Source organism: Girardinichthys multiradiatus, chromosome 3, assembly GCF_021462225.1.
Source record: "Girardinichthys multiradiatus isolate DD_20200921_A chromosome 3, DD_fGirMul_XY1, whole genome shotgun sequence".
Lineage (NCBI taxonomy): Eukaryota > Metazoa > Chordata > Actinopteri > Cyprinodontiformes > Goodeidae > Girardinichthys > Girardinichthys multiradiatus.
The window spans coordinates 30,228,170-30,246,638 of NC_061796.1; the positions used below are offsets into that span (position 1 = coordinate 30,228,170).

At 37.8% G+C, this 18,469-nt stretch overlaps 1 protein-coding gene across 3 annotated transcripts in view; it reads left to right on the forward strand.

The window, feature by feature from the left end:
- The first annotated feature begins 1,535 nt into the window (after window positions 1-1,535).
- Window positions 1,536-18,469, forward strand: part of cacng8b (calcium channel, voltage-dependent, gamma subunit 8b) — a 42,602-nt gene continuing 25,668 nt past the window's right edge. For 2 of the 3 annotated variants that reach the window (XM_047361865.1, XM_047361867.1), the window contains exon 1: window positions 1,536-1,855. The gene's annotated coding sequence lies outside the window, so the exon portion shown is untranslated. Of the gene's footprint in view, window positions 1,856-11,358; window positions 11,412-18,469 lie in introns of all 3 variants that reach the window. The other variant, XM_047361866.1, reaches the window with a different exon arrangement.

An 18,469-nucleotide genomic window follows, 5' to 3' on the forward strand; every position in this document is an offset into this window, starting at 1 on the left:
TCATACGTATGTTCGATGAAATACTTTTGTAAAAACATTTATTCAATTCTTGAAAACTCAAAACACAACAATTTTAAATTTTTTTTTTCCAATTTAAGTCTAACTTAAAACTATACTGCCAGGACAGCACAATTAATATGTAAATTACAAAATCGTCATAAATTAGAATAACCTTCAAAAGTTAACTAAATTCAGAAATAGATACAGTGCAGCAATATCTGTCCCTTGCAGATTTCCTCTGTTTTTGCTTTTGTGTCATCCTTAAATGTTTTAGATCAAGAAACAATATCCTGAGTAAATACAAAATGTAGATTTCAAATGATGAATTCATTTATTTGAAGGGGTAAAAGCTGTCCAAACCAACCTGGCTTAATGTCGAAAAAGGTAATCATGAATTATTTGTGATTTACCACATGGCTAACCTTGTTAACCAACAGCAAGAAAGAGACTGGGCAAAAATGCCATCCAAGGGAATGCCGAAATCATGGCTGCTCAAAAAGAACACATAGATCCGTCTTGTATTTGTCGATTAGAAGCAATCCAGTAATACCAAATACATGCTGATCCATCCCTGAAGAGGGCTTAAATCCCAATGAAAAGTTACAGCAGGTTCTGTGATATCGCAGTGTTAAATGACTAGTGGTAATAACTTTGATGCTAATTTACTTATTATAGTAATTAACCTGTTAAGCCTTAAGGGTTTTAGATTTTTTTAAAAGAAATCAAACACACCACACATGGCCCATACTGGTACCGGTATGCTCAGGCTTAACACAGAGCCCTAACGTACCACCTACTGATGTTGATATTAACTCAATCTGTGCGCTGAGCTGCTCACCTCTGTTCTCAAATAGAAATACATTACTTGCATTACTTTTTCGAGCCTCCTCTTGCTCCTCTGGTTATCCAATCACTGTATTATTTATTGCAGTTGAATTAACTAGGTGTGTGCGTAAACTAAACCATTTTCACCTTTTTAAAGTGGGAATAAGGACTTCAAAGTGCGTTTATTATTACAAAAAACCCTTCAGCCAGGGTGACTTTGATTAAAAATATATTTTAAAAATATAATACAAAATACCCCTGCAATCCCAACCTTTTTGAACCCCCATAATGCAGAGGACATGAGTAAACAGTGCTTGTTCATCCATGAATTAAATCAAGATTTCATAAATAACATATTATGATTACTATCTGTCTTTAGTGCAGAACAACTTTGTCTAAGTTTGAGCTTTATGGCTACACACTTTTTAAGCTGAACCTCTTCTGAGGTTGTTTAAAGCCAATGAAAAGTATTAAAATATATGGGGGGGGGGGGTGCACATAAATATTTTATGCAACGAGTACCAAATAATTCTGTGTAGATTTGACTGTTATGATAAAAGTTAGTCCAAAGTGGTAAAATGCAGCAGAATAACCCTTTAGTCAAGGTCCAAATCGGAAGCTGACTTCAGCGCAGTCAGGGAGGTAGGAGAGCGCAAATCCAACCAACCGGCAGGGCGGGGGAGACGCATTCTCCCCGAGTACACACACCAGCAGCGGCCACATCCACGGCAGACAAATCCGTGCTCAGTGACGTGTCCTGTATTAGCCTTTTTTTTTTTTGTAATGCATGTTCAACCCTTTCCCATCAGAGTCTAGTTAAAATTGCTGCAAATCTCCCTTGGGTGCTTCTTGTTTCCATCATTTCTTGCTACAATCCTTTAAAAAAATATATAAATATATATATTTTTTGCCTCGATTATTTATCTTCTCCACAGTCCACCCCCCTCATCTTCTTCTTTACCCCCTCAGTTCCCATCTTCTGAGGAGTTCAACGATGCTGTGAATTTTTTTCTTTTTAAAGGAACTGAAGGTAAGACATCTGCACGCTTCTTTTAATAACCCACTGTGGCAGCGTTGTTTTGACTTTGCTGTGTTACGGATCACCAGTTCATCCAGTGTAATTTACATGCAACATTAATCTGCTTCACTTACCTATTAATAGTGCTACAGTGTGGGATCTGCAGAGACAAATAATGATAGTAATCATTAGACTTCTGCCATCGCTCTAATTAAATGCTGTTATGTTTAATTGTCCAGCCACTTTCTGCGGTGGATGATTTAACTAAATCCGCGTCCTAACGTGTGATTTGTCTCTCTGTGTGCTCTGTGACTTGATGCTGGCGTCCATTTTCCACCGTGTACCCTCTGCATGCATGGTGATGTGTGTGCCTTCGTCTGGTAATAAATGCACCGCAGTCTGCATCACTATAACTGAGGTGTGCGCGCTGGCAGCGCTGTAGCACCAAACTCGTAAATGTGTTTAGTTTAATCACCGGTCTGCACTACTCCTGCTGCTGAGCTCCCATCAGTGCAGTGCTGGGCCAAACATAGCTCCATGTTGCACCTACGGGACACATCATGCCATCTGATGCATCTTGGAAATTCATGTTCGTACCATACTGCTGTCAGTATTCACATATGTGCAGCAGATTACATAAAGCAAAAGGTGGAAAGAAATGTCCTAAAGTAACAAGAGTGTTGGCTGCAGCAGTTAGGGGTTTCTGTGCTCTGTCAGCAAAAATAATTATTGCCATCTTTAATGTGGCTCAACCTATTTAGACGCAAAAAATACGTGGAAGTCTGCAGTTGTCAAGTGTGATCTGTCTGCAACATGCTGCAGTTTATGGAACAGTTTTAAAGCCAGCCTCAATGTCCAGCAGCCTCTGCCTCTACAGTTGTATTGCTACATCCCCCCTTGTTGATGTAGGTTTGCTTGACAAACATTTATGTTTTTCATAGTTTGGGGACTTCAAGTCATATCAGAATGTCTGCAGATTAATGCCTGAGATTCTCATACTATGATCTTGAGCACAAATACTAACGTATCGTGGTATTATCACATACAAACAGATCTCCCCACACCATATTTTTAAAAACATTTACTTTTTGTCTTCTCTTCCTTTCCTGATCTGGCTCACGGTGCTTTCTTTTTTTTGTGTGTGTGTGTGCTGTGTATTTGGTGCCTCCGTTTAAATGGGAATATCACTGTCACTGTGCACATTCAGTCACCATGTTCACAAAAATCTGGGCTGAATTTGGACAGTCCTGGTGAACCCCATTGGGTAGATATAGATGACATAATCTACATCACACCAGCTTTGAAGTCAACTGGACTGTAGAACAGTCGGGGAGGTTTAAATTAGGCCTTATAAAGTAGTGCAAGTATAACAAGCTGATATTAGTTCGTTCATTAGTTTGGCTATTACCTCAGTAGCTAGCCTGCTGTCGGCTTAGCAAGCATGTCACTCGTAGCTCACCGACTAGTTCTACAACTTTATAAGACTGATAAATGGAGCTCCTTTAATTTTTCATGTAACGATTGTCTGTGTTTTTCCTTGTCCTTAATTATTCTAAACATTCAAATTTGTCTATGTTGTAAACAAGGGGAAATAGTAGTGGGCTTCTGTCAGCCAGCTGACCAGCAGTGAGCAGCAACAAGTGGCAGAAGGGGGGGGGGTGCATTGCATTACTCTATGCTCCAAGCAGAAAACTCTGGTCATTCCAGAACCCTTTCTGGAATTTGCTGAAAATTGTAATGGTTTTAAAAGTGTAACTTTTTAAAACCTTGGTATACCTTCATAATTCTCTCTTACTGTAAATATGCCACTCGTGCATCTTCACTTACAATGTAAAATAATTGATACAACTTATTCAAACTTCCATTAAAATGTTAATTTACTGTGTGAAAAATTTGGACCCTTCCATCTTCAATTGCTAATGTTTCCACGTAAAGAGCACTTGTTAATATTATGTAGGTTGTCATCCTAGTTTCCCCACTGACTACCTCTGCTTTTTCTTTAAAAGACGTGAAATTCCTTTGGTTTATTGCCTATTGGTCGCCCCCTCAGCTCGTCCACCTGCCATGTGCTAAACTTGTTTTTTGCCATGTGTGTGTGAAGTGTGATCCATGAGCTCTTGATGATAATCTCTGTGGATGTTGGTTTACTCTGAAACGTCTCAGAGATCTGCTGCTTACACTGTGAGGTGAGTCACTGCAGACAGTAGTGATGCATAGCCCACTCAGGGTTATGTTTTGTTTTAATGATTGCCAAATCATAATCATTTAATAGTTGAGTGGTTCACAAATAATCTCTGGATGTCTGGACTTGCTTCTCTGAGCTGTTTTGCTCAAATATGATAGCCGTTTGGGTGGCCAGGCCTGTTTCTTACTCTCTGTTCTCCTCTGCAGGGAAACAGTTCTGCAGGCATCATCAGATCTGTCATGTAGCTATTGTTCAGAGGATCAATGCCTTTGTTGCAATTTTCCTGGTAGCCTGAGTTGTTCCACTCTCGCTCTCTTTAGTCAAGCAGAGACTCAGGAGAAAAGCCATCCACTGCTTTACGTCAGCATTGCATGTTTCAATTAAGTGTGATCTCAAGACCTCAAACAAATTAAGCAATCTGAAACACTGCAGTGAGTTAGAAATATTGCAACTGAAGCCCATACCTATCAGCTAAACAGCTTGTTCAAATAATTAACCTAAAGAAATCCAAATAATGAATTTAAACACAAAATTGTTCAAAGCTCCAGTTAGAAAAGTTTTGATTTAAGTTTTCTAATTGACTTCAGTCTCAGTGGAAAAGACCTCAACAGTAATTTGCTCAAAGTTATTGTGCCAGTAATTGCGTGGCCTCCTACAACAGAGTTGAAAGATCCTGCAATCAAAATTTCGTAGCAACTGAATGACCAGGCGTCCCTTTTTTCTGGGTTGAACTTTCTCAGGTCCGATAGCACAGGAAGTAGAGGTTTTCAGGGCTGCAGGAAGGCTGCAGGAATAAATAAAACAAAAAATAGCACTCAAGGAAAAATGTATATATATTTTTTTAAATTTGGCCCATATACACTGTTTTTTTAAAGAAGGCAATGGTAATTCTTATCATAGATGCTGTTTTGAAGTAATTCAACTGTGCATACGGGGGTCACGTGTTCGGTAATTTGTCACTCCTTTGAAGTCTTGATAGATCATAGTTCTAATTTTAGAGATGGTAGTGAATAAGCTGTGCAGATTTCAGATCTTAGTGGAATATTATCTGTTAAGTCCAATGGAGGTTCAATACAGGTGCAACAAATACCTTCCAAAAGAAACTGAAAAGTGACAGCCAACAGATAAAGTTTGGTACTTTTACTACCATTTACTATGAGTGACAAATGACATATTGTCCCACTGAAATGCTGTTAGGCTTTGACTACACGCTACACTGACCTCAAGTGTACAAACCCATTGCCCCCAGATTCCATCGTGTCCTTATTTATTTAACAAAGATGAAGCCAAAGTGAACATTGTAACAAGTACCCCAAAAATATACTCTTATACAGTCAAATTCAATAAATTAGAATATTATTGAAAAGTTAATTTATTTCAGTAACTCCATTCACCAAGTAAAACACATTATATGGATTAATAGACTATAGACTGTAGAATATAGGCTATAGACTGTTGATTTAAAGCCTATATTTCTGTTAATTATGATGATTTTCAGTCAATGAAAACACCACATTGACGATTAAAATATTACATCAGACAAATAAAAAAATATGTTTGTTACAGAAAGATAAAAAAGTATGATTAATATCTGCTTAAAGGTTATTTTCAAATAAGCCTCGTTGGATTGCAAATTCAAATTTATTGAATATAACGTACATATATATATATATATATGATTGGAAGTACTGTAACCCCAAATGTTTCCATAATGCACATGTTTTATTAGTAGATATGACAACTTTAACAGTAAAAACAAAAAGAGTGATCTTCTGAACAGGGCTGTTCCTTCTCCCGAAGGACTTGTAGTTTTTTGCTTTTTTTAAACTAAAGCTAAAACATTGTAAATGCTACAGTATCATTCCTACTGTAGATGGTTCATCTAGAAATAGTGACAATTTGAAACAGAAGAGCACCAAAAAAGGTTTTACTGTAAATAAAAAACAAAACTTTCATTTTTAAAAATGTTTGTAAAAATCTTCAAATGTGCAGCACAAATGTGAATAAATAGTGTGAACAGAAAAATTAAAGAAATTGTACTTTAACACAAATTTTTATACTAATTAAAAGTATTACTGTATACTAAGCTTTGTTGCTTAGGATCTAGGGCTGGTTCCAAGTATAAAGATATACCAAGGTTTTCAAATGTTGCAGTTTTAAAATCAATACATTTTATGCTTTCCCTCACCAACAAGAAAAAGAAAATATAGTGACTCACTGAGGGAAATTATGGTGTGCAAACTAATAAAGCGACACCCGTGTCTCTTGTTAATGTAAGCTATAGGTGACATGCCTGTAAAGCAGTGTACTGCAAGCTGGCTACCCCAGTGGATAGCTTTAGTAAATAACCAGCTTAATAGACTATTAGTGCTTCTTTATTATGAGCAGTACCTCAAAAAAGAGGCAGAAAAGGTCACTAGATGTGTTCTTTCTCACTTTTTTATAAGAAGTCACTACAGGCATCTGAATACTTGCTAAATAGAGCGACGAAGTCACTAAGTTTACATCACTGGATCCGACTAGCGAGCTCATGTTTTTTAAGAGATTTTGTGAATAATTCTTGGAATTCTGCTTTGAAATAAGCCTGCTGAGGTGGTTTGATAAAGGGATGCATGTCAAATGAGGTCCTCAGGAGGAGGACCTCATTTGGAAGACCAATGAGAGTCTGAAGAGATTATATCTCACAGACAGGTTGGGGTGAGCTAGAAAAGGTACCTGGGGAGAAGAAGGTATGGGAATCTCTGATCAGGCCATTGCCCTGATAGTGGGTCCTGGTTAAGCACCAACATTTGGATGGGTTGAATTAACAGTCATGTGTTTGGACTGTGGGATGAAGCCAGAGTACCCGGAGAGAACCCAAGCATGCACAAGGAAGAACATGCAAACGCCATGCAGAAAGACCCCTAGCTAGGAGTCGAACCCAGGACCTTTTTTTTGACAAAATGTTGTTTTTCAATGGAATTAATAGGATAATGACATTCATGTTAGCTGTCTTGGGCAATCATGTGTGTACATGATTAGATTGTGTTGGTATGAATTGGATTGGTTAGGTTAAATATTTCTATTTATTGGATATAAATTTAACCTATTTGTCCTAAAAACCCTTAAGATGACATGTATTGTGAATCTGAGGTATATAAAAAACTCAACAATATTATCTTTGAAATTTCAACAGATTTTTAAAAGTTTTTGCAGTTTATTTAGTTCTGTGATAATGAAGGATCTGCAAGTATTCTATTTTATTATCAGGATACTTTCACTGTGCTTCTCATGTCTAATAAGCATTTTTGCATTAAACCAATATTTCCCAGGATTCTGGGTATTCTCATAAAGTTAACAACCTTTTAAAGCCATTGAAGAAAACAGCCTACTCAGTTAGGAGCATAATTACACCACAGTGCTGATACTAGAGAACTAAAGAGGACGTCCTCACATTAAAGCAGTTAAGTACTTGCACAGTTTGTATGCGTTTAAACTCCCTTTATATTTCTTATACAGTGTCTGCAAGTACTGTACATTTTGTATGAAATGGTTAAGTACAGCTTTTAGGACCTTTTTTGTTTTCTGCAATACAAAGTTGGAAAAAAATCTTCAAAATCAAAAACATTTCCTCATTTCCTCATCAGCAATGAGGAAATGAGGAAAAATAACAAACTAGAAGATGCATTTTGTCAGATGTTTATGTATCTACATTTCAGTTGCTTAGAAAAGCTAGAAGATCTCTTAGTTTCAAAGTTTTATTCAGTTTGAATAGATTTTTTTTTCTTTTGATTACTGACTTTTTTCTAAATGGTGTGGGTTTTGCACAGTGGGTAGTTGCAAAGGCTTTAAATAAAAGGTAAAATGATCAACTCTTTGCATTTGCTGTATTAACACTGGAATCACCAATGCAGGGATGTCCAAAGTCTTTAATTTGTGGCCCTTAGCGTGATCTTGCGCAGCCCATGGAAAATATTCAAGAATGGCACATATTCGGCACATAAGGACAGGCAGGTGATGCAGGTGAACATGTTTAAACATTTTTTAGGGTAAGATTTTTGCTGATAAGGGCTTTCCATAAAAGATGCAGACAAATTAACATCTTCTAAAAATGGAAATCGTTAGATACAACAGAAAAAAATTGTCTTTTACTTACCACATTATTTGCTTTCATTCTAATTTTATCATCAAGATGAAAGAAAGAGTAACCCATATCCAGTTGCTGTGGCTAAAAAAAGTAAGTTTTCTGTCTAGTCCAAAAAATAGAAAAAATACATTATATACCTTCTTTTGATGCATTTATGTGGTGTGGCATGGAGGCGATCAGCCTGTGGCACTGCTGAGGTGTAAATGACAGCCCAGATCTCAGAATATTAGAATATCACATAGCACCAAATTAAAAAAGCATTTTAATGTATAAATGTTATGTAATTGCCATTTTATGGCCTACAAAGTCATGGAGAAGACTGACGACTTGACAGATGTCCAGAAGACAGTCAGTGACACAAGGAGGGTAAGCCACTGAAGATGCTGGTTGTTCTCAAAGTGTTGTATCCAAGCATATTCACGGAAAGTTGAGTTGATGGAAAGAGTGTGGTAGGAAAAGGTGCACCAGCCACAGGGATAACCACAGCCACAGGACCACAGGATTGTCAAGCAAAATCCATGCAACAGTTCTGGGGAACTTCACAGGGAGTGAATTTAGGTTGGAGTTAGTGCGTCAAGAGCCACTACACACAGACAAATCTACACATTGGCTAGATGTCTTACTTGGACAAAATAGATAAATAACTGTACTGTTGCTCAGTGGTCCAAAGTTGTCTTTTTAGATGAAAGTAAAGTTTGCATTTCAATTGTTAATAAAGGTCCCAGGTCCAAAGTCGTCTTTTTAGATGAAAGCAAAGTTTGCATTTAAATTGTAAATAAAGGTCCCAGAGTCTGGAGGAAGAATGGAGAGGCACATAATCCACAGTGCTTAAAGTCGAGTGTGAACTTTGCACAGTGAGGTGGGTTCCATGTCATCTCCTGGTGTTGACCCCATAGAGGATCTATAGAGTATTGTCAAGAGGAAGATGAAAGACACCAGACCCAATAATGCAGATGAGCTGAAGGTTGCTATCAAAGCAACATAGTCCTCCATTACACCTCAGCAGAGCCACAGGCAAATAGCCTCCATGCCACGCCACATTAATGCAGTAATTCATGCATAAGGAGCCCTGACCAAGTATTGACTGCATAGAAATGAAGATGATCCCTTTGCTGCAAATATCAGACTATTTTGCTTGTTTCATTACAATATTGTGTTTTTAGTTTATCGCTAATAAACAAAACAAAAATAAATCAACAATCACAATAAAATTATTAATTGTGTTTTTAGATTTTAAAACACATTATATGGTCCTTGTGTAATTTCAACTTGATGACTTTGGTCGGTGTGAAAAGTTTTTCCTTCTGTATTAAATCTATGTCTTGGACCATCTCACAGAGATAATAACAGATAGAGAATAGTGAGGCTGTTTTGAAGCCCTGGTTTATGGGTTCATGAGCATTAGTTCATTCTAATGCACTTTATTTAGAGCACCTTTTAGACCAAGGTGTCACTGCCACTGCTTTCCCAGGCAGGTCTGCTAAGACAGAGGAAACGCTCGGTACATGCAGTCTGAGAACCTTAGTGGACTCTTCACTCTGGCTTAATGGCTGCTCAGCTCTTCTTTGAAGCAGCTTTTAAAGATGACCTATTTTAGAATTTTATTTTATATCATTTTGACAGTGGTGGGGGTTTAAGCCTGTGTGCTTGCATTTCAAAGGTTTGCCTGCTTGTGGATCCTGTTCTGTGCACCTGCATGTGTGCATTTCTGCTGACATCAATACAGGTGTTGCAATCGTATTAATGCAGTGTTTCAGTAGTGAGCTCAGGTGTGTTGCTTTCTCACATGATTAAGGAGAGAAATCGTTTTTGCTCAGAGTGACCGATTGGGATGTTTATGTGTGTTTTTGCAAATGTTCCCTCTGCTGCCATCTCAGAATAGAATACACTGTTTATATTTTTAGAAACTTTCATCTTAAGTAGGCCTAGAGCTCTAGTTTTTCTTTTCGGTCAAGCATTCAGTAAAAACTTTTGCAATTTTCACCAGCTGTAAATGTGACTTTTAATATTTCAACACAAGTCCTGTTTCTTCAACTTTGTTCGTATTTCTCAGTGTGATGGTACTTTGTTGTGCTGATTCTCATATAAGACCACTGCCGTCCACATGTGAGAAAAAACTTATTACAGCTGTCATCATTTATTTAACAAGCAGTTTGGTGGTTGATTTATGCAATGAATAGCTAATGGAGCAGCAGCTACAAGACTCAAATCTCCTCTGTGATTTATGGCTATGATATTAGAGCTACAACACATTGGGTGGGCTTATATCATACAAAAACAAAGGTATTCTGTCATGCTGGGAATGAGTCATGCAGGTAGATATGATTATATCTGAAGTTTTCTGACAAGTGAGCGCCTGGTTTTGTAATGGGCTCTGCGGTCACTGCCTTCCAAAGCTTTGCTGTTGGCGTTTGGTGCTGCAGTTGTCCTGTTGCGACTAATAGGCCTCTGGCTGGCCTATACTACTCTGAGTGATGCAGACATACTATAAAAAGCATCACTTTGAGGACCCTGATTCCAGTATGGAGCATTTGTTCTACAAAACCTGACTTACACTTTCCTTCTTCAAAACGTAACATTTTGGGTTATTTATTCAAGCTGGGAATTAAATACAAAAATGCACCCTCTAGTATTCAGTAGGATAAATGCATTCAAAGGGTCAAATATTATGTCCTCTTAAGGTTCCAATTGCCTCAGAAGAAATTTTATCTGAGAATAACAACAGACTAGTTGTGTGCAATTCAAGGAACAAGTCCACAAACCATTCAGATTGAAGTTCTGCTTACTGAAGATACTTCATCTTATTTTCAGAACAAACTGAAATCAACACCTTGAGCTGCTTTTAATACATACACCTAGAGCAGTACCACATAGGTATGTTACCAACAGAGACACACAGATAAAAAATGTATTACTGTACCTACTGGGCAGTCAACTTGGTCCAGCATTTGGGATATTTCAGTTTCTTTTTCATATTTGGAGAAATATTGTATTTTAGACACAATAGTGGACCCTGTTTAACGCTAACCAGTTAGTTTTGATTTCTTACCTTTGTTGTCATAAGTGTGCTATAACATGACTTGTACTTGGGTAAACCATGATAAGAAATTTTATACTGATTTTATTGGGGTGTTAAAGGAAACAGAGGGATTTAATATTTGCTTTGTTGTTTCCTATGTTTCCATGTATGTTTTTTTTTTTTAGAGCATTCGTAATGGGATCAAGGGTGTGGAATTCACGGTATTCATCAGGTTGGGGTACGTTACTTCTGCATCAAGGTCACCGTCTTGTTTGAATTTTGTATGTCAAACGTTTAGCTCGCTCAGAAATTTCAGTGTTCTATAAGTGCCTCCAATTAGTTATTATAAGTCAAATTATTTAAACATAGGTCAAGCCATCATTTTCGCTTTCAATTTCAAGTATCGAGTATGTGAGTGAATCTTCATCAGAGCTGGAACCGTAGAATAGCGTGAGATTAAGTGATTTTATTATTGTGTCATTGCTACAATATTTGAGTCACAGTTCTGTTGATTTTGTGCAATATACATGGCATGGAAAAGTTGTGCCGCTCATGTGCATGAATTTTTCGAAATGTCAAACAACGAGTGGCAACCTGGCTTATCTGGTAAACAAAGTATAGCCCCTTTTTCACAGATTTGTTTACCCAGGCAAAAAGGAATCTTAAGTAATTTGTGTGCTTTCTGTTTCCACTGCTCTGAAAGGCTGCAGAAAATGTATTGAAATCAGCCTAAAGATGTATGGAGGTTGTGAAGAAAACCGCTCTACATCTCCAGTCTAGTGGGTGGCGGTAATAAGATTGTTTTTGTGGCAATTTTGGCGTACACCCTATAATTCTGTGTCACTAACTTAAAATCTCACTGAATGTCTTCATCAGCACAAAGCTTGTGTAGGTTCCTTTTCTGTTTTATACGGTTGTCGACAGGTGCAAACATGCTGCAAACACATAAACACACTGCAAATGCAAAACTGATGCAAACTCCAAAACACACAAAAACAAATGCAACAGGAAAATTCTTCAAAAGAAAAATGCAGCAATCACAAAAATAGAGAGAAGCAAAAATCTACAAGCAACAAAACATAAGCAAAGGAATAATGATTTAAATATCTAAAAAACAACAGCAGGTTAAGAAAAGTTGCAAACATGCTCCACAAAACAGAAGTCCACCAGCACACTAGGGGGAGTCAACCAGCAAGTCATATTGGACCAGACTCTTAGGAAAGACAATAACGAGATGCGCAGAAGAAACTTGGAGGAAAGAAAAGGTACATTTCCCTCAATGTATTTTTTGAATAAGTGGTCATAATATTTTACACTATTATAGAACAGCAGCATATTTACGTCGGTTTTATTAGGGGTCAACTTCCCCTAGTAGTCATGGCATGTATAATTTACAAAAGTTATGTGATTAAAGACACTTTTCAGTAGGTGGTGTAATGGTATGGTAGGTCGTACATGTATTCATACCAAACTGTCACATTACATCACGCGTGATCAGATAAAAAGCAGTCACCATTCTTTTTCTAAAAAGGAAACACAAATGTGTTTGTATTGGGGGTGTTAAATTCTACTAAAGGAAATGGACAGATTAACCAACTGTCTAAAGAAGCACTCCACAACAAACTAATGCAAGAGTGCCTGGTAAAATGGCACACAGTAGGCTGAAAGATCACTTGCTTGTTTTTCATGAGCCAAGGGAAGAATGAATATATAGTAAGCCCACTGGTCACACAATAGCTACCTAATGACTGTGTATTTGTACATTTATTCTATTTATTCTATATCTTATAGCTAGGACAATGGACCCAAAGTTCTGAACTATTTTTAGTTTTACAATGACACATGGTCTAATTTCCATTATAGAAGGTTGCATTAAATTGATGCATAGTCTGTGTATTACCTGTTGTTGGAAAATCTGTAAACAGTTTATTTACACAGAACCTTTCACAAATAAAAAAACAAAAATCACGAGTCTTTGCAACAGGTAATAATTTAATGTTTGAATTTAGTCTAGGGGTGCAACTAACGATTATTTTGCTAATCAGTAAATCTGTTGACTATTTTTTTGATTCATCGATTAATAATCAGATACCAAAAGGTGCTTAACAGGAGTTTTTTAGGTGACACTAAAGCTAAGCTTTCTGTACCACTTCTTCCATAGTGGGTCACCAGTCCATCGCAGGGCAACACACAAACAACCATGCACACACCTAAGGGCAATTAACCTAACAGGCATTTCTTTGGACTGTGGAAGGAAGCCGGAGTACCCACAAAGAACATGCAAACTCCATGCAGAAATACCCTCGGCTGGGAGTTGAACCCAGGACCTTCTTGCTGCATGGCAACAGCACTACTAACTCAACTGTGCCACCGTGCAGCCCTGGATAGACCATATCTACAGATAAAAAAGGGTTTTCATCTTAAATGCAAAATGCTTATATTTGTTGTACGATTTTGGCCCGATAACTCATCTGAGTGGGTTGTTCTTTTAGCAAATGGCATGTTTTAGAGTCTGTATAACTACGTTAATGATTATTTGATAATTAAAGCAGTTGACGATTATTTAAGTGATCAGTTAATCACAATTACCTAATTTTGTCAACATGCTTACCTAAACAGGCTGCAGGTACAGCAATTAAATATTACTTCCATTCATCATCAGTTAATTAACAGTAATATTTTTGTGAGCTGGATTTTCACTAACTGTTTTCAACCTGCACAAAACCTCCATCGTGAGATAATAATGGTCATGGTCACAGCAAATCTGGGCCTTGGGTACTGCAAAAAGGAGCCTTGTACCAGAACTTATGCAGCTTGGTCACCAGAATGTTTAAGACAGGAATGATCACAGTGGCTGCACACCAGCCTAACCACAAACACACCTGGATAGCAGTGCTCCAAGTAATTTATTGTAAGGCTTTTGGCACTGCAGCAACTAAGCGCATGGCATTCTGCCATGGCTCTGGCTAAATGAAAGGATCTTACCAAGCAGCTGAAATGAACAAACTCTGCTCTTCACACCAAAAAGGAAAAGAAAAAAATTATCCCCAGGCTTCTTACACATAATGTTTGTTAGGGTTCCCAGCTGCATTGGAAGAATTGCACATACTTCTGAATTGTGCATATAGCCTGGTTGATGGGTGACCAATGTAAAAGCTTTGAGTAGTTTAGGAAATACTCAAAGCAGGAAATACTCAAATTTATGCAAAATATGTCATGTTGACATAGGGAAACCCTGGCATCATATTTAGCAATGAATGAAGAAGGAGCAGCAGGATAAAAACTTCAGGCTTTAGATTCTCCGTCTGATCAACTGATAGTAATGAATGAAAAACACAAATGTGCTGCTGATATGCCTATGAAATAACTTATGGTGTTTCCTCCGCTAGAGCTGAAACTGATGTCGAAGAAACCAAAACCATCCCCTATATGTACATGGGACTTCTACAGATTAGGAGGAATGCATGATGCTGAAATTGTGATACTGCGGCTGTAGCATTTGGTTTGGATGGCCAGGGAACCAGCAGGGAAAAACTTATGTTCAAGGCAAAAAGAGTGCAGAACAGTCATTCTTGCCTCCACACTGAAATAAGGTTTTGCAATTTTCCTCAATTAAAAAATTATCAAATGATCTTAAATAACCATGAAGACTGTAAGGTGGTCCTATTCCAATGAGTAAATTTCTTTACCATCAAAAAAATGTAAATTTCCTGCCCTTCATAAATACCCAGAGTAACCTAATATGTGACATTATTCTGCCCTTTTGTTTACCTTGTGCTGGAAATTAGAAACTTTTCACTTATTCACTAATTTTCCCCTTGGTTGTTGTTATGCCCCTTTGATCTTGCTACCAATATTCCTGTCATCCTCTTCTTTCTTAATTATCAGAGAGTAATAGAATTTACAGATAATTAAATGACAATTAGGATCTGCTACACAAGGGACTTTTTGCTTTGGGGAATAATATATTAGGTTATCCTTAAGGTCATTTGTTAAATACAAAAACCAGACACCCATACACATCATACCCTAGGTGAATGGAATGTAATCCATTTTGTTTTTTCCTTGGGAAGATTCAGCATGTTCTGTGAAAAAACAGAAAAAATACAAAATAGCTTCTGTGTTGTTATTTAAACATATGGGTGCTCTGTGTATAATATATAAGTCACGCTGCAGTGGTGTCATTGCACATTTTACATAATAAGGAGCCTGAATTCAGAGATATGAGGCCAACTGTACATAGGGAGCTGAGGGAAACATTACCGGGATTCAATAAGACTGGACTAGACTTATCCTCGGATGCACTGAAGAGGATATGCTCACATACACACTTAACAACACACAAAACACACTGGCTCTCCTTCTGTCTCTGAGGCAGCTCCGCTTTGGGTCTTACAATGCAAACAGGATGTAACCTATTTTGATCACGGTGCCATATTGCATCGTTAAATATTAACAGACTTGAGTGAACCGCATTATGTCTGCTAAATACTGTTTGTAGTATGCTCTGTGCTGCTTCTTCAGATCCTTTATCTTGGTACTGAATCTCTTAAGATTCTTGCGCATGCACTAACTGAGGTTATTTAGTCGTAAATTAAATTAGTGGCAGTGGACCTTTCTACTGGCACAGCTTTGCCGCACTGGTCTGTCTGGCTGGATTTCAGAATCAACAGCTATTTGTGACTGGAAATAGCCCATTTTGCAGCTTATTTCCATCTCTCCTCTATGGCCTTTCCTCACTCTGTCTCTCATCTGCCCGTCTCTTTTCCCCTCTTTGCTCTCTGCTGATCCCAACTTGGAATTTAAGGTTGCTATGGTAACAACGTAGGGTTGGTCCTCTCTTCCTTTTCAGACTAGATGCTGTTCACATGCTCTAAAGTCACTCTCTCTTTAGCCTGTCACAGTGTCCTTGCTATAATTACCCTCTTTAGCAGAGTGCAAATGTGGTTTTACAGCAATAAAATATGGAAGCTAAAAGCTGAGACTGGTTAATAATTTTGTCACTAAATCTAAGATTAAGGAACTTCTCCCAGTAGTCAAACAACTTGCAAACATTTAGCTTTTGCATGCACGGGAGATGGGAGAACGGTTAATTGGTATTTAGTCCCACATCATGTCTCTCTGTGGTAATCATAGGAATTCAGTCAGCACTGAAGGGAAAACAGCACCTGAAGTACATGCTAGTTTTTGATAAAGGCATTATGCTAAAGATTGCAGATGTGGTCACGGCTCAGTTTTGCTGTCCAAAGCAGTACATTGAAGGATTGTGTTTACCCTCAGGGAGGATCTGAATTTGACGGAAACAACTCTGGAACAAACGCTACCAGTTTACCTTTCTGTAAAATGGCTATGGCTAAAGCTGCTGACACATTCTTTAGCTTGGCATGTATGTTGGGTAATAGAAAAAAAGCATGTTACGTAGGTAAATAATTGAAAAAAGAAAGTGCATTTTGTGAAACAAAAACTTCTCTCGCATAGATCAAGTGTGTCATTTATGACGCACCTCCCACCTCCTCCTTCCATAGTGCATCTTCATTGGGGAAAGGGATGTAAAATTTACAGTAAGCTGTTACATAAGGACAGAGTAAGTTACTTTTTCCATTATGTTAAAGCCTCTTGTTTTGATCCCTAACTATAGAACTCATGATATTTTAAACTAAATTTGCATCCACAAGGTCTGTGGGATTCAACGATACTGTAATACCTATGCCGCACCAGCAGGTGGTAATACCGTCATTACTGCAGACATCAAAACACAAAAGAATATCCTGAGCATGGTTGAAGCTTTCCTAGGACAAAGATTCTCCTCAAAGAATTGCAGCTGACGATTTCCTAGACAATGCACCCTCTCATTCACGAACTTCATCTTGTATGAAGTTCGTGAATGAGAGGGTGCATTATAGTTACTAGCAGTGGTAGTGGACATGTACAAGGTGGGTTCAATATACAACATCATAAATGTTTTAATATCTCCACATAACCAATCCACACCAATACACCACAAACTTAGCTTTTAAAAAGTTTAGTCCAAAACTACAATGAAAGATAAAATTGTGCTTTCTGTGTCTTATTGTACAGATTTGCACTTTCAACAGTACCATGAGCCTACTGTAGTTACCATGATGACATTCTTAGGTTTTTGAAGTGTTCTTCTAGCATCTTGCGGTCTGCTATCAGGGTGGCAGTTGTGTTTAAAGCCCTTCACTTGTAGACTAGTTTATATACAGTGAAACAGCTGATTTCAAATTATTTAGAGGCCTCTTTAATTGCTTTACCAGACTCATAAGCTGCTACAATCAGACAACTCTTGATTTCACCTTCAACAATCAGGAGTTTAAACAGGGTAAACCTCCTTTAAAATGCTAAGTAATTATGTTCTTATCATGTACCCTTGACATGATACGCCTGTTTATGATTCATACGTTTTAGCAGGATTCAATATTGGGGTGTAATAATAAAACTTTACCAGAAATTGCGTATTTTATTAAATTTACAGAAATGTTGACAAGTATTTTCTTTGGTTTATATAATTTATTTGTGTCACTTAATGTTCTCAGTATTGTTAAAATGGATAATAATTATGTACATGTCCAAATATGTTTAATTTTCTTTCACATGACCGCATGTATGTATACCTGTTGCATAAAAAACATTTTGTTGCATATTTATAGTGGCACAATTAAACCTTTATCATGACCAAATGATCTTTTTTTAATCTCAAGATGACATAAATGTCATAGTTTTTAAGGCCGATTTGACCCACATGCAGAGAACACTCAAACGGAGAAACGTTTAAAAAATGTATTAACAATTTGTGAAATGTACAAGGAGCAAAGTTTCCAGGAAGTTTGTCTGACTGGAAGGGAAAACAACAAGGTGAGTTCAGATCGGGATACAGACTTGCTAATTCTGTGGTTAGGCTTACTATTCGGGTGGGGCGATCCGCCAGGGGGGAGATGGTTGCGAGTCTGGGACAGTGAGGTAGTGCTGATTCCATTGGGGCTTCTTGATGATCCAGGAGGAACCGTAGGAGGGTGGACTGGGTTCGCTTAACCAGACAGAGAGGTATCCAGGGTGGCCCGCTGCATCAAATGAATCCAGAGTCCAGACTGTGAACAGAGGTTTTCTTGAGATCTCCAACAAGGAGCAAGGCTGAGATGCCACAAAGGGCAAAAACACTCAGGCGCAGAAGTGCAAGTGAGCCGCCCTCATATAATCCTCTGAAATGATGAGTCAATGAAGAACACCTATCACACCTTCGGTCCTCCAGCTCTGCGGCCCCTAGAGGTGGAAAAA